A 21,582-nucleotide genomic window follows, 5' to 3' on the forward strand; every position below is an offset into this window, starting at 1 on the left:
GCTTCTAGGTGTGAATAAGTATGTAAATGTACATGGGTAATACCTTTCATTTGACTGGCACCACATCCAGTGTGTATTCCTGCCTCCTGCCTCACCAGGCTCTGGATCCACCACCCTGACCAGGATAAAGTGGTTACTGAAGATGCATGAATGAATAAGACAATTAAACCATCAAGATTGTGTTATCAACATGATTTATTGATGTAAATTTGTCTTTTTTTCAGGCTCTTGGCTTCCTGTCAAACTGCCTTCCCCAGCAGATCTTTTTAGTCACACCTTGTAAATCCACTATTTGTGATATAATTACTCTGCTGTGTAACCAGACTGCATCAGTGTGTGTTTGCTTTCAGCACCTCAGTGGGTAGCACCACTGAAGGACACAATCCAGAAAGCCTCTGGATCCACTTTGCCATCTGATACAGCTTAAAATCGACAACAGCCAGAGGTCTTGTTCCTTGTTAGTTGGGCTGGGAATAAAACTGTATATTACCATAATGTGCAGTTCATCCTTACACTCACATGCCATTTTCAAACCTGTACTTTTGTGTTGCTGAATTTTTTTCACTCTCAAACCTGTACTGCAGATGCAATATTGGGAACCAGGCATCAAATTAAATTTTAACAATATCAGTTTTCAGAGAACATTTCAGTACACTGAAACTGTAATCTCTCTACAGTCTTACAAAAGTTGTTGGTCTCAGATCAGCAGAAATGTAACATTTCCCCTTAAGACAGAATGAAAAAGAAACTAATTTATACAACAATAAGTAAATGTGCCAATATGTATGTGTGCAACCTGATAGATTAATGAGTGGACATCTTGTGCACAATATACTGTACTTTTTAGCCAATGAGTAGGGCTTTTTTGTTTTGAGTTTGTGTTATTTGTGCTCAATATTTTGTACATTTTACACTAAGTCTTGAAACCTTAAACAAACTTTTAGCCATAATGGAGAACTCCACTCTAGTAAGGCCACTTTTTTGAAGCCAAGAAACTCCTTGAAACAAGACTTTTGCAGCAAGTCAGGTCATTTGTACTCAAATTATCATTTATAATGAGTCAATTTCCTGCCAGAACTTCACCAACCTGTACAGCACCGAAGCCACATTAATCAGTGATGCAACAGCATTAAGTAAGAAAAATAGCTCTACCTTATGCCATAACATGATGTAGACACCCATTCTGCACATTTTGTACATTTGTTACTTTCCTAACTATTTATTGTACCTACAGTATGCAATATAGCATAGTCAGTCTGCATATGGAGATTAGGAATATATGGACAACAAGAGGAAACGCACATGGACATTGAGGAACAGCAAAAAAACAAAACACAAATTGTAACCAGAGGCCCCAGTCGATCCCAGTGCCCTGGAATGGTGAGGCAGCAGCTCTACCAACTGTGCCACAATATTTAATTTTTTGCCATCCTGGAATTACTTTTCATAGATACAATTTAAAAAGAAGGTCAGATTCATTTTTTTCACAAGGAAATCACAAAAATGCAAACATTTAGACTCAGCTTTAGTTTCCATGATTTCCTTAATTGGCTCCTCAATGTTTTCCACTCTGCTGTTCTGTATTCTTAAAAACACACTTCATACACTCGAGTCTAAGTCAGTACTGTATACTGCATTAATATACTGCATGTTTAATGTTTTTTTGGGGGGATCCAAAATAGGTCTAGAATACAGAAACTTTCCCAAAATGAAAAATAGACTCTGACAATGAAGAAGAACTCTGATGATGAAGGATCCAGACTGAACAACCACAGAGTCTTTTGTGTTCACTGTTGCAGCATTGCTTGTGTTTTACCTGGCAGCTGAGAACGAAGCCTCATTAGAGATATACTGCTCCTTTTCAATTCCGAGACAGTATTTGAGGGAAGAGAAATGACAGTACAGCTCACAAAGGTATCATCTTTTGCTTACAAAAATGTGACATAAGTGAATTGCCAGTCATTAAAGTGAAGTGTGATGGAATGACTAGGATGTACAATGGCACAAAGCAAAAACAGCAAACATTGTTTACAGATAAAGATATCCAGCATAGTGTGATTCATCCCTCAAAGGTCAAAGCAGCATGATGAAGCTGACAATAAAGACAGGGTGCAATCTACAGTACTTTGTGTCATGGTTTAAACCTTGCAGTTCTTCTTTGTGACCTAGCATTAAAGCTTGCTAGGTGATTCATCTAACATGTGTGTTTGGCTCCGTATTTGAGTTTCTATTTTCCATTTCATACCCTAAGGCAGTTGCCCCATCAGAAAAGCACCATTATGGTTGGTTTAGAGTGTTTGGGTGCATGAAAATTTTCAATCCATTAACCCTGCTGCTGGCCAAAAAAAAATACACCACCTTTACAGCAAAGAGCCATTAACCAGCTTTAATAGGTATGACATGCATATAGCCCAAAAATGGACCCAAGCATTCTCAACAAGTAGACAGGAAAATGCATTTAATAGACTGTCCATAATCAGCAAGCCAATTACTAAGCAGGATGTGTGCTGTTCTCTCCCAGTCAAGCTATGCATAAGAGTTTGATGCACTTACTGTAGATCAAGTGCAGGTGCATACAGATTTAGGTGTTCTAACAGCATCTAGTGCCTCTGGAGCTCAGCATCAACACTCATGATGGGACTGAGAGAAGAGCTGTCACTTTTGGATGCTTTTATATTTATTCTGAGATATAAAATACTAAATTTAATCAGAGCTGAAGATAACTGATGCTTGACAGCTGAAGCCTTGAGATGGCATCAACAGGAATTTTAAGATCTCCTGAACCATTTCTAGCCCAGAATATGACAAATGATTGATGAGGTGTGACACTTTTCCATTAAAGAAGACATTTTACGTCTAATTCTGGTTGGCTAGATGTTAGGTTGTCCAGATTGCATTTTGCTGAGACATGAATTCTGAATCCTGGAAGCATTACCAGGTGGACAAAGTACTGTCTAAAACAGTCCAGCTGAAATCTCCAAATTCATTGTGCAATGATGTGCTGTAATGATGTCTTGTGGCTTTTTTCCTCACACATGGGAGTGGTGCAATTTCAGGCCTCGCTCCATCAGAGTGTGTCAGTTTCGTTTAAAGTGATAAGGAAATCTATCACCAAGCTACTCAACATCCCATGTGATACACAGTGACTTTCTCAGCTTTATTTTCTGATAACAGATACGTTAAGAGAAGCAAGGTGATGCTGAGAAGAAGTGATGCTGCATCATTGCTGTTGGTCAGAAGAACTTTCAGGTGAAGTCATTTATAGTTTGGCCAATGACAATTAGACAGACTGATAATTTGTGTTGCTTTGATGCAGTTTTCTAGCTGATAGTGTGTGAAGTGAAACACTGCTAAACAGCAGTTATAATTAGAGTCCACATACATCCATATCAAATGCACTTTTGTACATGATGCATTAGGCAAGCAAAATAAAACTAGACCTTGGGATTATAAAGTTTTTACTCCATGAGTAAGTTTTATCTGATCTCTATGTGTTCTATGTGTAGGTTTCATCCAGGATCTCTGGTTTCTTCCCACCTTTAAAAACATGTTGGCAGGTGGATCAGCTATGCTAAAATTACCCTAGTCTGAACAAGAGTGTGAGTGTGCATGGTGCTCTGCATCATACGGTATCATGGGCTGACATCCTTCCAAGTGTGTATTGTAACCTTGGATCCAGTGTTCCTGTAGTAGGCTCCAGATCCACCATAACACTGAAAAGGTTCAAGCATTTACTGAAAATGAATGAAAACATATCACATAAACTCAGTGTTGACTTTAACTCTTCTGTGGCCAACAAAATCTTTCAATTCCAAAAATATAAATTAGCATCCCAGTTATTTCAGCACTATTTTTGTCTTATGGCATTTTTATCAGGTCTTTGTCACTCAAGGACAAAGGACATGTCAGTGACAGTAAAGCATGATACTGAAAATTTACTCAAAACAATTAGTCACAGATGGACAATATTATGGGTGCGTTACACAAGCACAAATTCCGACAAAGGACTCAAATATGCTTCTTTTAAATGCAAGTGCAGAAATGTTTGACTGAGAAAGAGACAAACAACCTTCACATAGCAGGATATGACACTGTGTGCATGATCCAGGAAGAATATGCCAAAGACCATAAAAGGCAGCATACATCCAGATGATCTCTGGGACCTTAGCGCTGTTTGGTACGTGATACATTTTGGCATAAGTGTCTGATAGCAAAAGTGTCTGACTGAACCGTTTTTAATAATAGTGAGAAAATTCAGCAGAGGGAATTCTGATGTTTACAACACCATCGTAAATGATCTCCGTCAGCCTGAAAACACACTAGATTGTACTTAACTTGTGTTGTAAACTAAAATGACACAAAATACACGACCTATGCACCTGAAAAGCACACAAAATACACGACCTAAGGTGAATCATCCTGAATCCCATTCTGTGGACATTTCAATGACCATCATTGTCCTGATAACTGAGTATATGATATGCCTTGAATACAAAATAATATTCATATAATCAGCAATGATTGTCACCTAATTTCAAACGGATGGAGCAGGGATATTTATACTTGACTGTAACATATTGTTAATCACTGTTTATCTGATAAGACAGCGCAGTTGCAACAGCAAAATAGATACCAGCAGGCCAGGTAAAAAGCCTAACAGTTAACTAGTTAAAGGTGATATACGTATTAAATGTGAATAGAAGTGAATTGAAATTAATGACCAAACAAAACAAGCCTGAAATTTAACCAAAATATATGACCAAATTTGCTTTATGTATTTAACTAATAATGCAAATGATATTAAATGTAACATGATGGAAACTGGCATTAAGAGTTTTTACAACCAAAGTAATGTTAAGATTTTCTTAAAATCAACTTTTATTCATTCACTTACATGTCCTGATATACAGTTCATATAAAATGAGTTACAGAATTAGCCTTAATTATTCTGCATTTTAACTTTATTATACATTAAAACACTCAAATGTCAAATAGTGTGATTGTATTAAGCATCTCCATTTAAAACTAAAGCACTGTATTATCCATTTCTGTTACTTCACAGACAAGATGAACAAAATTTAGAGCACAAGTTCATCTTGGCTGGACAGCATGAATTATCCTGGTGATTACCTGTCTTAGTTATACATACTTACCCTTCAACTAACCTTTTAAAAAATGTGGGATTTCACTTAACTGAAACGCTGCACCTCACCACCACTCCCCTCTGTCTTAAGCCGATGCATCTTCTCCCAGAATCTGATTCATTGACCCTTACTTCCATTCCAAGCTGAGCCCTTTGTCGTGACGAGTCACATTTGCACCTAATCCATCTTCTGTCCAGCTCTGAGTCAGCCAAGTGCCACATTGGCTCTAGCTCCTCTCAGCTCAGTTTATAATGGTGCATGCACACAGCAGCAAATCGAGGATACTTAGCCCAGAAATTAAAAAAGAATAGAAAAAGTGGGAAATGACTCATGCCAGCTGTTAAATAGAAATCTGCCTTGATTATGATTGGGCTTCAGCAGTTTTAGGCAGAATAATATTGGCTCATTTTATCAAACAATTTACATTTTTCAACACTTTACACAGAGATCGCTAATCTTCATCTCTCTTCACAAAATAGTGCAGGTTTTAATTCAAAGTTACCATTTAACTATTACAAACATCACTTTACAGAACACACATTGGTTTAAGAACCCACATCATTTTCTAATCTAATTGAAATATAAATTTAGATTTTTTTATTACACTATTTAAAATTTTTCTTCTGTATTATATTTCTTCTTTTCTTTGTTTAAGCCTTTGTGTTTATGCTTTTCTTGTTCTAAATGATTTCACTGACCCAATACTGGATTGTTCACAAAAACTGATTGCCCTTCTTGATCTTATTCAAGATATTTTTTGAGACTATATGTTATTTTATTGGGAGGTCACACACCTAATTTCCATTAATAAGAGCAGCAATAGTGTCAATGAAGGATTAAACCACTGATTTCAGTCTTGAGTTTCAGTCAAATTACAGTAAGCCCAATTTTTGTCATACACTGGGTCCACAGTTCATGGTTGCTTGTTTAGTTGTTCCACCTGCTCCAAGGAATCACTTTTTTTTTTTGGAGATTTTGCATGCCAGTCAAACTGTCTGAGAGTTTCATCAAGTTTTTCCATCAGGTCACAGATGTTTTTGGTCATATGTTCCTTCTGGGATGTAGGCCTGTCATTCTGGACATGAAGTGCAAAAGCCAAGCTCAGTATCCATCCAATGAATTGGTTTAATGCTACATTTATTCAGGTGTGCACTTTAATAAATTGTACAATTAAGTGGTGGATGTGATATATTTTCTCTGGGGAGCTTCAGAAGCCAAGACCAGGGACACTAGAGATGTGTGTGGAAATCGCCTAATTTAATTCATGCAGATAAAAGCCTCATATCTGACTATTCACCAGCAGGAATGTAAAAAGATTATACAACTTTTTTGTTGGATCTTCAGTCTCCATCAGATGCATGTGACTAATACTGGAAACTTATCTATCATATTGTGTATCTGTATTTGTACATTTGATGTTTAACACATCACTTCATAGCAAATAAAGTACTGGTAATTGGTTACATCCCAAAAACTTAAACCCACAGCTAGAGGCAGAAATAGGTAGAAGAAGGAAAAAGGATTTTTCCACATCACTGGTAATTTTTAAATATGAGACCTAAATGTCAGATAAGAATGAAAACCTTAACGGAAATTAGTGTAGGTCTAACTTTAAAGTGTGCTTACTGACGTGTTCATCTGTAGAAGGGAGATATATATCCTACATATCTGATATGTCATCTTTAAAAAAAATAAAAAAGAAATAAAATAAAATAAAAAAGGTGTATATATGTATATATATATATATATATATATATATATATATATATATATATATATACATATATATATATATATATATGTATATATGTATATACTGTATAGAGAGAGGCAAGTAAGATCAAGTGCATTATTGATCCTCTTCAATGCTGGTCTCTTAGTCTTACTCAGCGGTGCTCTATACATACAGTATGAGATGCTCCCTAATCTCTATGTTCTCTTTTCTACTCAGCAGCAGCTGGGTGTCCAGATTAGCTGCTCAGCTCCAGCTTAATGCCCTCCAAACTTTGAAGGCCAGCATTCTGAGACTGCATTTTACAAATGGTTGTTTGAAAAGGGGATGATAGATTTTAAGAGGAACACGAAATCTTTCAGCTTTAAGGAAATGTCTAGTGTTTTTTCCTGTTTAATAAAGGGGCATAAACTACCTTTTATATTTTACATGTATTATATATAACAACAGTCAACACTAAGAAATATCGGAACTGAAAGTTTATAGCAGGAATGCTTGTTAAGAGTTGCGGTTTTGAGCCATACTGTATATGCTTATGCTATATGCTAGAAGGTAATCTGGAAAATAAACAGGTTTCTAAACTCCACAGGTTTCTAAAACAAAATGCATTAATATTTTACTGCTAAAAAAATATGTTTCACCTTTAAAAGAACAATGTTATTGGGTTCAAAAGATTTTTGGAGGGTTTGTAACGTCTAAATCAAGTTGATTAAACATGCTTCTCATAAAGCAAAACTATTGCACAGGCAACATCTGGTAATAATTTCTATAAAGACAGTATCTGTATTAAACTTTAAAGACATTCATAACATTCTACAGTGCATTCAAAGGCATGTTACACATTGTTTACAACATCCTACTAAAATACACTGTACACTGGAAGCATTATAGGCAAATATATCTGATATACCTTACAAAAATAAAAATAAAAAACTCCACTTTGTATAGTGCAGTTGAGAGGTTTTCCCCTAATAATACCAGTGACAAAATTATGAAGAAAAAACAGTTTTTTTTTGCATTTTATTTCTTTTGTTTGTTTCATCTGACACACAGCTTACAAAGTTATAAAGTATTATAATTAGCTTCTAATATCATATGTCTGTTAATCATTTGCTCACATATGATAAATATAAATATTCAGTTTCTTTTGAAATTGGTAATATTGTGTCTTACAAGCATCATTATTGAGTTAACAATTCCGAATGCATTATAACCGCCACCTCACAACTCATAAATAAATGCAGGAGTTGACAAAACAGATTCAAATTAAAAGTGTGATATTGCATTTTGTCATGGCAGAAGCTTGTACAGAAAGGCAGCTGAAACACATCCCATGTGAATGAACTGAGACTTTGACATGACAAGCATAAGGTGACACTTGACACAACCCTTGACTGGACGCTTGCACTAGGCATCCAGGGTGAATTCAGGGTTAAGCGTATCCTGGCTATGAACAGCAAATGGCAGCTGCATTGCATGCCGTATGGTGATAACATTATAGACTACACATCTGTGAAATAGATGATAGAGAATACATTTCAGCCCCGATAACTGATGAGGCTTACACATGGAACTATTTAAATGTGATTTACTCATGCTGCGTTATGTATCAAATGTCACTGAACGTTTGTCTATTTTGGATGTAATATTTCTGTTATTTTATGTGGTTTAACCAATTAACATATTTGTTTTGTGTTCTATATTTCATATGTCTAAGATTCCCTGGCTGTCAAAAAATGATCAGATGATATTTTCTGAGAAATGTTGTCATTATTATTAGATTCATATTGAATAGAAAGCTGCTTAGAAGCAAGTACTTTAGGAAAGACTTTTGATTCTTTTTTCTGACCTTTTGCCATCCTTCCTTTTATATTTGATATTTGACAGTGAATTATCCTTCTACCTTTTTCCCTGTCTGCATGTAGTACTTGCAAAAGGAGTCATAAATGCTATTTTTGCAGTAATAAAACCCAAACCTTCTTTGTAAATATTGTTTGAAGCTAAATTTGCAGTCATTACGTTTTTTAAGACAGTGTAGAAAATGTCGAGAAAATATTCTCATACTCATTTAATAGATTAAAAAGATTTTGACTGGAGTAAACAGTAATTGATGTAGAACAGATATATTTTTCTGTGGAAAATAAAGGAATTTCTTTAAAGAGACTCTTTTCATATGAGACCAGACAGAAATCCAACTTAAGCCCCATAATAAATCTTATGTGGAGCTCATGGGTTAGTCCTTGGAGGCAAATGCTAAAGCAATAAACATGCCTTATAGAGGCATCTGAAAAGGTAATGGTGGGTTTGTATTTGATTATTGCAACAAACTTTACAATGATAAATCAAACATGATGGTAAACAATACCAAAATAGTTCTCTGAAAAAAAATTAAAAAGGAAATGCCAACGTTAGAAAAATATGTCCTACAAAACTAAGTGCAAAATGCATAAGGAATTGTGTTCAACTTTTTTCTCTGCTACTGTGTGATTTTATTATATAACCAGTTACATTAAAGATTTTTCAGACAGAAACACATTGAGAAAGGTTGTCAGGCATATATTTGCCTAATATAATACACATTAATTAATCAGTACACATTATTTAATCCTGTCTGACTTCTGCTTAAAATCTAGCTGCAAAAAAATAGCTGCACGATTACATTTACTATGAACAATGCCAGACAGAGCTGTCAGACATCGGACACCGCCAGGAGGAAATTTTTTGACCGTCACCATCTAGCTGGAAAAAAAGAAAGTGCTGGCGGGGGTCCCGAGGATGAGAACAGTGTTCGGCTGCCTCTCATGCATCGGCTCACTTGCACTGCATTTTATGCTTGGCTGGAGCTGTTCACTCCATCTCAGCCTCTCAGCTGGCCCATTCCACTCTTTCAACCTTTTACACACAATGAGTCTAATCAAGCTATCACTGTGCGTGCAGAGGGTTTCGGAGTACATTTTGCTGTATTGATTTTAAAAATGAAAACATGTCCCTGGATACAATCAGTAGCAATGGATTCCACCTTACTTTTTAAACGAGTGAGAGACTATACTTCTATAAGATCTCAAATACTAACATCCCTCATATGTCATTTATTACGGATATATTATAGAGGTTTGACAGGGCAATCTATCCCGAAGTACATGTGAATAACATAACATAACATGTTTTATTCCTCTTATACAACAGCAATTTGCCAACAATATACATTTTATAATTAGCTGAAGAGGGACACAGAATACTTTCTTTCGGTTCAAGGTTGTGGAACATCTGTGAAACAAGTTGTTGTCACTTGCATTAGATCGGCAAAGAAACAGTAATTTCCTCACTAGTCTCTTTTATCTTCAAGTTATCAAGACAACAAATTGCAGCTTTTTGCAGTAAAGAAACAAACCCTTTTATTCTGAAGACAGGAAACAGAGTCACAGCATTACCCTATTGCAAACAACTGATACTGAAGACTCATTCCATAAAAATCCTAATCTAGTCACAATCAAACCCAACTCCATATAAATGAATACATATTTTAAAATGAATATATGAAGGATCCACCATGCAAACCCCTTTGTTCATTGTTACAACAGATAAAGTGATGTATGATTATGTATGAGCAGCATTATGGTATAATCAAATAGATAACCTGGATAGTATAAGTCCTAAAAGTAATATCTCAAATGATGCTTGCAAAGTGGGACTCCAGTGCATCCCATAGCATCTACCATAATAGCATTGTGAGAACATACATATGAACTCTGCTAGCTTGAGCTAGGCTTTGCACTGCAATCTTGGTTGAGACAATATTACAGATGTTTCTCAATGAGCCCAGAGAGAATCAAATTAAATGCAGGCCCACTGTGTAGCATCTGTTTGTAAGGTTCAAGGAATTAGAAGACAAGGCAGGTAGGCAAGGTGTATAAGCATAAGGTATAAGAAGTATAAATAAAACTTAATCTTTTACTTTGTATTAATTAGCTAACAATCATCATGGCAAAACCTACCACCATCCACATGACATTGAAAATGATGTGTCTATGTTAATCAAAATCTATTTAAAAAAGGAACTTTAATATTGAACCAAAAAGCTGATGTCTTATCTTCTGTGAAAATAATCCAGCTAAGAATAACTAAAAGCCCAGAAGGCACAGAGATAATATCTTATAGATCCAGCCCATCAATATGTAAAAAAATAAATAAATGTGCATAAAGTATTTTAAAAGTATTTAGGTCAGAAATAAGCTCGCTAAAAATGTTCAAATATTCAATTTCATTTTTGTAATGGAAAAGAAAATGCCCTGTGAGACACAAAAGCTTTTCCAGCATCATTTTTTTAATAATATATTTTAAGCCTAATGTTAAAGATTACACTCCGTCCTGGATGTATCCTGCCTTGATGCCCGATGACGCCTGAGATCCCCGTGACCCGAGGTAGTTTGGATAAGCGGTAGAAAATGAGTGAGTGAGTTAAAGATTACCTATATGATAGTTATTATGTGCTTTTATGGTAAATGATCTTGTTTGTCTTTGTCATGTAACCTGTTATATAATAAAACCACATAGTATCAGAGAAAAAAGTTCCTTTTGAAGGCTTTTGTGCCTTCGCTCTGCAGGAAAGAAAGCTCTACATTAACCAACATAACTGCTCATCTGTAAATCAGCATATTTTTATTATTTCTCAGTGCAGTTAATGACATAATCAAATACAGTAAACGCTGATTCTAGAAAGAAACTGAATAGCTTTCTTTATTACATAACTCACAGAGAAAAACAAATACAAGCAGGAAAGCTGTACAAAATGGCTTTCTGCTTAAGACTGTAAAAGAGCATTGTCCCCTGTATCCAGTTCCAATGTTTTAGAAACGAGAGTCCAGCTGCATTGGCACAAGAGAGAGTCACGCAACACTGTAAGGGATCTCATAAACCAAACAACCCTCCTCATTAATTACACTAATAAAAGAATACATGTTTGCTCTTCTATTAGTGTTTATTCTCAGTGTTCACACACGCTGCTGATTTCTACAGTGCTGATTCACTTTCATGCTTGATCACATTTGCAGCCTGCCATGACCAACCAGTCAAAACTCACATGCATCACACCATGCAGGATAATGTTAGATTCAATACAACGTCACAGATCCCACAACCACTATGCTGAGGAGAAGAGCTGCAGAATGGCTAAAGAATGTGTCACTGAAGGTAAATAAAGTGGGATTAATTTTAGGCCACGGTTTCCAGTTGACTCTTCCAACGGCTTCTCCTTGGAGGGCAGCCAGAGTCCTGACATGTATGAAATATTGACTAAACAGCCATGAGATTGGAGAATTCCCTTCATTACAACTTGGATAGCACTCACAACATAACAGGCTGAACTAGTCAAGTAACATCCAATTCCCTAATTTACTTGTATCTCTATATTTTATTTACTGTGGGCCAAACGGTCAGCACAAGGTTTTACAGAGATCTTACAGATGGGATTGATTGGTTTATCATGTTTTAAACAAGTCAGAATTAAGAATTTATAGGGTCTTTTAAAATTTATTTTTATAAGTTATTGCAGTGTAGAGATAAATGATAAACAAAGAAGGTTTTTTCAGTTATATCTCAGTAGCTGACAAGCAGAATTTACTACTGATGCGTGCCTCTGGTCAGCAGGAGAATTAGTATCTGTATTAATATCAGAGAAGCACAAGAGCCATTAAGTGATAGAATGACCACAAGAGCCATTAAGTGATAGAATGGCCTGGGATGGTTTGTGGGCTAATATTAACTAAACTATATTAACTACATAGCAAACAAGGTGAATAGCTTTTAGGAGGAACATGCTGAACTCACATTATAACAAACAGGAGATATTTCTCCCACTTCTAACTGTCTAGTTTCACTGAAGTGAAATTATTATTATTATTATTATTATTATTATTATTATTATTATTATTATTAGTAGTAGTAGTAGTAGTAGTAGTATACAGTACATATAGTAGTATAGTATTTTATTTTAGGGCATACAGTATGTACTGTGAAAGCAAGTGTAATATAGCAATTAAAATCCAAATTATTATTCGGTAACAGATTAAAATTGTTCTGCACATGTAAAAGAAAACTTATGTTGTTATAAGAATGAGGAACGTTAGGAAAATGAAGACGTGTGGAGAACATCTGGAAACTGAAGGGGTTAAATTAGCTGAAGACATTTTTGTTGGAAGAAATCTTATACTATTCAACAAATATTCATATTTTCCTCTTTTGATTACATAATTTATTTAATATTTAGGTAATTAATCATCTTGTAACTTATGGGCAGTAACATTATTATTCACAAATAAAAAAGCCTCACTTTCCACACTTACATCAGAAGCCAGGAAAAGCTGTGCTGGCTACATAAAAGACAGCAACTTCCCAAAGACGTGTCAGTGCTTTGGCATGTGAAAGTTACACTTGGCACACGACTGAAAATGGTAGCCTCAGATTTTCACCCTGAGAACATGTGTGAACCAGCTAAACATTTAAACATGTTGTTCAAGCTTAATTTTTCTTGGGTTAGATTCAGGATTACATACTTTTGGTATACAGAAATACTTCTGCAGCTCAATTTCAGGTATGTGATATCGCAGAGAAAAACAGATCTCAGTGAAAGTATGTACAGTGTACTTCAGGAAAGCTGACATGAGTTAACATGTATATATATATATATATATATATATATATATATATATATATATATATATATATATATATATATATATATATATACATATATGCGTGTGTGTCAGTGAGAACATCTTCATACTATGCTAATCCTACAGTGGCTTATAATTCAACCCCTCTGAAAAGCTGCTTTTAAAGTCCAGAAAAAACACACACATTCTTTTTGAGTGTGCTTCCAATTACAGCAGGCACTGAGAGGCAGCATCTATCTGTCTCTGTCTAACTCTTACTTCCTCTCTCTCTTTTTAAAAATCACATTGTTCCACTTTGATTGAATTTCGTTTTAAATTAATAAAAGATGCTTCCCTCAGTGTGAGCTTTATATTAAGTACACCGTGCCGTTGATTTTCCATTTTGTAATTTAGTAAATAATATTCTGAATGTCTGATGTGAAAACAAGGCAACAATGCAAAACCGAAAACAAAACTTTTAATTCAGACTGTGAACCTTTTTCCAATACTAATCACTTCAGTTCTTGGCCAGAATGCAGGCACAGATGGTAATAAATCTTACACATAATGTGCATCTATATCCACAGAGACCCCAAAAAACTAAACACAAAACAATTCTCAAGTTCCACAGATGCTCAATATACAGCATATCAAGATGATAGTATGCCTCATAACACAAACCCGGAAAATTATTCATTATATTCTTAATGAATCATGAATCAATAACACTTTACTAGTGCACACAGCTGTCCGTAATTATGACTTCACCATTTAAAATACATTTCTGATCAAAGATCCATGTGTTCATTTTGAATTTTATGACATGGGGCAGAGACAGAGCGAGAGAGAGAGAGAGAGAGAGAGAGAGAGAGAGAGAGAGAGAGAGAGAGAGAGAGAGAGAGAGAGAGAGAGTGACAGAGCGAGAGAGAGAGAGTGTGTGAGATAGAGAGAGAGAGAGAGATATGCTTCATTTTTACAGTGGGTAATAAAGGCCACATAATAATTATCTAGTGAACCTCTGGACATTTGTTATTAAAAAATAAGGACACTCATTTTTAGTGGCTCTCCACACAAGTTTAAACATGAGGGATGTACAGTGCAGAAATCTGGAGGTTGGTAAACTAACATGAGTTTATCTCAAGTAAAAAAAAATTATTGTAAGCAAAAAGTCTGAAGGAGTGCATGTTCAGAAGCAGTGCAGGAAAATAATTTTGTCATTTTGTTTTCTGTTTTTCTTTAGGTCTGTGGTTTTAAATCAGCTCTTCAGTACTTGGAAATTGATGAGATGAATGAGGTGCGTTAGAGAAGGAAACACATGGAACTAATGTTGGGCAACAGGCTGCCAAGACTAGAAGCAAAAATATTTAATGCAGTGCAGTTTACTGTATTTAAAAATAGCAAATATTTTAAAAAGGGGCGATGCTCTGAAACATGACTCTGAAAAAGGACACATACTGTACATCAACATGTTACTGATTTTCTCTATATAATAAAGGCCAAGTGCAGCATTATGGACGAGATATTTCAGTTCATATTGACGTAGCCTGCACAAGCTCAGTATCAGTGAAATAGCATGCATATGCTGTTATGTGACATTTCAGGCAAAATGCAGATCGATATTCAGAAAAAACTGGTCATGTGCATATTACTGATGAATGTTAAAGATGTGACATCACAGGAACAGAGCATTTTTAAGAGATCTGTGATCAATGTTATGAAATGTTAATAGAATTTTTTTTAAAGACTCTTTCAAAAACATGATACGTACGGCGTCCACATGGCTGCGAATGTTTCATACTGTTTTATGAAACTGAATTGTTAATAAAACTAAGAGGAAACTTTAAAGATAATTTATTTTTTAGATGCGGTATGGTACATGGAATTGTTCATTCTTTTATTCATCATCTATTATATAATACTGAAATCAATTTAATTATTTAATTAACGTTCTTCAAAATTCTTATTCATGGTGTTTGTTTTTCCACCTTGAGAAAGTCTTCATGACAAAACATTGTAAATTCTCAATATTATGAAAAGCTGCATTTTTTTGTCTGATTAACTTGAATAAAGTATAAAAAGAGAGTTTTGTGTAAGAACTGTTTATACACCGTAAAACAGAACCCTATCAAATTATCTGAACTTATTTCTTCTCTTTAACTCCAGCTGTCATGACAAGATTTGGATATTTTGCTCAACTATACAACTTTACAAAAATTACATTTACAGTAACCCAAAGTCTTGAATACACATTTTTGAGGCAGTAGCTGAATTTTCATTTCTAAGTTTTACCATTTTGAAATATCTTGCAGTTATCTTTAGCTGCAACAGTGTACTTGATAACATAAAACTTATTTTGAGGGCATTAAACCACATTAAATACAACAGATAACAGTAAGTTTTATTCTTTAATGTAATAATCGTAATCATTAACAAATTGCTGTAGTATAACAGAAATTCATCATTTTGAGATATTTTATTATTGGAAAATACCACCAACATTCTGGGTGGTAAAGGTATTACATTCCCCGTCATTAATTTCTTATAACATTTCACTGATGCATTATTCTTTCCATGAACTGATGTCTTCAGCCAAAATGTAACTGGTTGATATCTATATTAAATATATCAATGCATTCAGTGGCGATTATATAAGTAAGTAAATAAGTAAGTAAATCTAATGTTATAAATACTGTTGTCTAAAAAAATAAAGTTTCTACTACTATTAAATATTACGTATATAACTATATATAGTTATATCAACCTTAAATTTAAAGGAAAATTAAATAGAGATTTTTACAAAATATCAAAATAAGCGACCTTTTTTAATTTACAGTACAATAAAATTAAAACAGCCAATTTGGTCAAATACTGTTAAATCACTCATATACTGTACTGTAGGCGCTTGTTATTTAAAAGAGTGTATCATCTAAACTCCTCTGCCAGTCAAAGGTTTGAAACAACCATCATGAATGCAAATCAGTTCAATCCATCGTGGACATTTAATAGACGCTATTACACAATGCACAGAAAGCTGACTGGGAAGGTACAAAGGCAGCTCCTAGTTTGAAAGTCAATAGGCACAAATGATTGGTATGATGAATAAATGTGCAGAGAAAAAAAACATTAGAAAAAAACACTATAAATAGAGAATATCGCCAAATGTCTCTCATAGATATTACACTGAATTGCACCCACGTTTATTCTCTCCCTACTCTCCATAAAATTGACTTCTGACCTATACTTTCTAGTATAGGGAATTCTTTGTTAAAAATACTTTAAAAATCAACAGCAATCACGTCATTCTTATAAGCCCATGTCATGACAAAAGAGCTGCAGAGACATATCTTACAATTAGAGAAAGAATTAAGAACAGAAATTAAGCACACCTCCCTGTATAAAAGTAAAATCTGTATATTAGACCATAAAGAGTGAAAATGTAACATAGATATGCATTTTATAGAAAGTGTTAAACACCTACTGTATCAACTGACATTACATTAGGAGTAATACATGGACAAAAAAAAACTATGAGAAAGTTTTGAGCCCATTAAAAATCACATTTTTTAATCCTGAACTGAGTGATAGACAAACACAATTACATCAAATTCACACCATGAGCAGGTACTGGATATGAATAAGTGCTAAAGTAAACAGGGTGGTAATAAAAAGCAAGTACAATAAAAAATGATTCAAGGATGTAATTGTGTTTGCACACAGAAACATATTAAAACACCCTTTTCACATTACAGTACTTTCATAGATAAGGCATCTCAGTCAGACAGTCTGTCCTGGAAATTAACTCCTAATTAAAAAATTAAAACAGAAAAACAAAACAGAAAAATCATGCATTCAGATAAATGTAAGATCAGTGCTAATGGAGACGAGTGCTTTTATCAGAATTGTGCAAGTGCATCATTTGAAAAACTAAATCAGGTTACTTAAATGAGAAGAGCAATTAGAAAATCACATTCACGTGATGTTATCTAGAAAGGACAACTGCATTTTTTAACTTTATTCATTATTCAACTTTATAAATATAACTTGTAATTGTAACACATGCATGTATGTATGTACGTATGTATGTATGAATGTATGTATGCATGTACGTATGTATGTATGTATGTATGTACTGTATGTATGTATGTATGTATGTATGTATGTATGTATGTATGTATGTATGTATGTATGGATGGATGTACGTATGTATGCATATTTACTTGAAGAGTGAGAGCAGTGAAGTTGTAAGAAATGCTAAACTGTCGCTTCATCTAACCTGAAATGCCTGTCATACTTTACAGGACGCTATTCAAAGCATGAAGAACTACCAACAGTACAGGGCATCTCACAGAATATGACTGTACCGTAGCTCCACCTATTGATACCTCATGTTTGATATAGATGCCACACACAGCCAGATCATTTGAAATGTTACATACAAATTCACTACATTACATATAATAGTCATCATGACATTAACATTCTGCCTCCAATATACATCGATTCAATATTTAGAGCATCAATAGTGCACATAAATCCACTTTAGAAAAACTACTGAGGACAATTTGTTGAATTTAATGATCACGTTATTGGTGGAACATCAAATGAGTATACCTCATATTTTGTCAAAAATAAAGATAATTATATTGTCTTTGCATTAAGTAAAGCTTGTAATGTAAACTGCAAAATGTAAACTTCAACCCCTTTAAATTCCAGCTTATTGTTCAGTAATACATCCTAAAGCATATCACTCAGTAACTGTATGAATTATTCAGTAACTACAGTGAAAGTAATAAGAAGTGCATGTAGTTAAGAGAATGAGGAATGTGATTCTGCACTAGTCTGGCTGATCATTTACAAAAAGCCGTTTAGGTCTTGTGCAATTATCATTCCTGGTAAATCACCTCGACAGAAAGAATTAATCTCTACAGGCTTGGTGAAATTAAATAAGATGCGGGAGCAAACTGTACACACACTGATGAATAAAACATGGGTCATTATCTCGATTAGGACTGAAGCACAGCAAGTGAATAACTGTTACCCAAGCAGACCAAAGAATATCACTGTGTATTGTTTTTACAATCTATTTTTTTTTCTACTCTAGTGCCCTGAATCTTTTTAAGGCATGTGACAGAGCTGGATGGGTGCTTGTGTTTGGTATGCTTTCTATCTTATCTTTATAATGGTGCGGCAGGATGCTTATGAAAAAATAAACCATGATGAATGTGTCTAAATCGTATTGTAAAAATGTTTTAAGAGTATGACAAGCATCTGCCCTGCGGGAAAAACTCCTCATCTTCTTTCTACGTATCTCCTTCTCTCTTAGACCAAGTTTCAATGCATTTCCATGTAGTTTATAGAGAAGACCTATCTATCTTTATCTCCCAAAACTAAATAAAATTAGCTTACAATGTACCATTAATGTACTATTGTGTGTTTAATCCTTGAGATTCGATATTTGGATAAAAAAATATTTACCCACAATGGATTTTATTTAGAGATATTACATATCAAAATGTGCCTTTGTGTTTTTTGACAGGCGTGATGGCGTAGTCCATAGTAACTCATTTTGTAATGATTCATTTTTTCATTTGTGGCCACACAATTTCCATCTAAATCTTTGGGTTAGCCTACAGTACTTGCACTTGAATCTTCCGGCATTAAAGTACAGATGGCAGAAAGCTGGTCTATGAGGAATGTATAAGTTCTTCTGATTAAAAAGGAAATATGTCTTTATGCTACATAGAAATGCAGGCTATAGAAAAACCTTCAATGCTTTCAAGCATGGGTTATAATGTTGAGGATATTTACTTTCTTCGTTAGAACAGGGTGATACAACAAATCAGACCTTTTTCATGATCATAAATTCAGATCATATTTAAGTGAAAAGGAGTAGAGGAATAGAGTTTCTTGACAGCTTTCTAATAAAAGAAATTAAACTACAACTAACCACTAAAACTGAATGTCCAGCAGCTATTATGAGAAACCCATTAGGCTATAATATTACAGGGTGATGTGATGTCTTACCCGTTGTGTGAAGTCCTGGTGGTGTTCAGTTCTGATCTTCTGACAGTAAACCAGTGAATTCCATCATAAGGCGTTCAGAGAAGTTGTCGAGAAGGAACAGTGATGCTTCAGTCTTCTACCTTATTTATCTCTTGTATTTATTTCTCTGAAACATCATATCCACTTCATTGGAAAACAATTAATACCCAGGTGTAAAAAGTGATGGATGAGTACTTTTTATGAGCTCTGTGATGAAGATTAAAAGGTGGGTACCGTCGTTTCAGCTGAGTTGGTCGGTGGTCCAAGCTCTTCTAAGTGCCAGCCGTTTCCACGAGCGCTTCTCGTTTCTCCCGGACTCACAGCTGATCAACCCGGGTTGCCATATTCGCTTTGAAATCCCTCTAAATAACGGATTACAAAACGCCTGGTTCGTCCTTTTAACCTTAAAAAATAATAATATAACAGTGTTAATTATCAGATATTAGTGCTAGTCATAAATCAGCGATCGGGATTATATTGTAGGTCTATGGAAGATGGCTAGAAAAAAAAATCATTCGATTTGGAAAACTGCACAATCTGGCAACGAAGGTGATCCCGCGACATCTTCCTTATCACTTTAAGAAAACGCGCACCGCACCGTGCGCCATGAAAAGTGTCATGGGGCGGAGGGTCTGGTGCATTAACCTGTCAGGGGTCCAAACGTATATGAGGCAGATAAATAAATAAATAAGAAAAGGAAAATGAGCAAATAGTGGTAGACAAAAACAATCAAGAATGATTTAAAATGCACGAGTGAGAAACAATAAAATAACACTGAATATATAACAAAAGTGGATGTAAAATATACAGCTGAATTTGAGTGCAAAATTTGCAATTAATCTACAAAACCAAATTCTTATCAGTCTATTTGTCGTCTTGTTGGTTAGAGAGGTAGACCCAGAACCAATACTGGGAACACTGGGAAAACACATGAAATGCATACCACCTTTAATACCACTTGCTGGCATGAAAGAAACCCATGTAGACACTGGACAACATGCCCAGAAACTCCTCAAGGACAGAACGCTGAGCTGAGGATGGATCCAGGGACTCTGGAGCTGTAAAGCAACAATGTTCCAGTGACTCTGGAGCTGTAAAGCAACAATGTTCCAGTGACTCTGGAACTGTAAAGCAACAATGTTCCAGTGACTCTGGAGCTGTAAAGCAACAATGTTCCAGTGACTCTGGAGCTGTAAAGCAACAATGTTCCAGTGACTCTGGAACTGTAAAGCAACAATGTTCCAGTGACTCTGGAGCTGTAAAGCAACAATGTTCCAGTGACTCTGGAGCTGTAAAGCAACAATGTTCCAGTGACTCTGGAGCTGTAAAGCAACAATGTTCCAGTGACTCTGGAGCTGTAAAGCAACAATGTTCCAGTGACTCTGGAGCTGTAAAGCAACAATGTTCCAGTGACTCTGGAGCTGTAAAGCAACAATGTTCCAGTGACTCTGGAGCTGTAAAGCAACAATGTTCCAGTGACTCTGGAACTGTAAAGCAACAATGTTCCAGTGACTCTGGAGCTGTAAAGCAACAATGTTCCAGTGACTCTGGAGCTGTAAAGCAACAATGTTCCAGTGACTCTGGAGCTGTAAAGCAACAATGTTCCAGTGACTCTGGAGCTGTAAAGCAACAATGTTCCAGTGACTCTGGAACTGTAAAGCAACAATGTTCCAGTGACTCTGGAGCTGTAAAGCAACAATGTTCCAGTGACTCTGGAGCTGTAAAGCAACAATGTTCCAGTGACTCTGGAGCTGTAAAGCAACAATGTTCCAGTGACTCTGGAGCTGTAAAGCAACAATGTTCCAGTGACTCTGGAGCTGTAAAGCAACAATGTTCCAGTGACTCTGGAGCTGTAAAGCAACAATGTTCCAGTGACTCTGGAGCTGTAAAGCAACAATGTTCCAGTGACTCTGGAACTGTAAAGCAACAATGTTCCAGTGACTCTGGAGCTGTAAAGCAACAATGTTCCAGTGACTCTGGAGCTGTAAAGCAACAATGTTCCAGTGACTCTGGA

At 35.3% G+C, this 21,582-nt stretch overlaps 1 protein-coding gene across 3 annotated transcripts in view; it reads right to left on the minus strand.

Annotated features, from left to right (window-relative positions):
* The window catches only part of calcr (calcitonin receptor), a 44,465-nt gene extending 24,640 nt beyond the window's left edge, over positions 1-19,825 (minus strand). Inside the window, exons 1-3 of one of the 3 annotated variants that reach the window (XM_060897268.1) lie at positions 19,803-19,825; positions 19,551-19,695; positions 44-115 (exon numbers count right to left, since the gene is read on the minus strand). The gene's annotated coding sequence lies outside the window, so the exon portion shown is untranslated. Of the gene's footprint in view, positions 1-43; positions 116-19,550 lie in introns of all 3 variants that reach the window. The other 2 variants (XM_060897267.1, XM_060897269.1) reach the window with 2 other exon arrangements.
* Positions 19,826-21,582: the final 1,757 nt, after the last annotated feature.

This window comes from Tachysurus vachellii, chromosome 21 (assembly GCF_030014155.1).
Source record: "Tachysurus vachellii isolate PV-2020 chromosome 21, HZAU_Pvac_v1, whole genome shotgun sequence".
NCBI classification, from domain to species: Eukaryota; Metazoa; Chordata; class Actinopteri; order Siluriformes; family Bagridae; genus Tachysurus; species Tachysurus vachellii.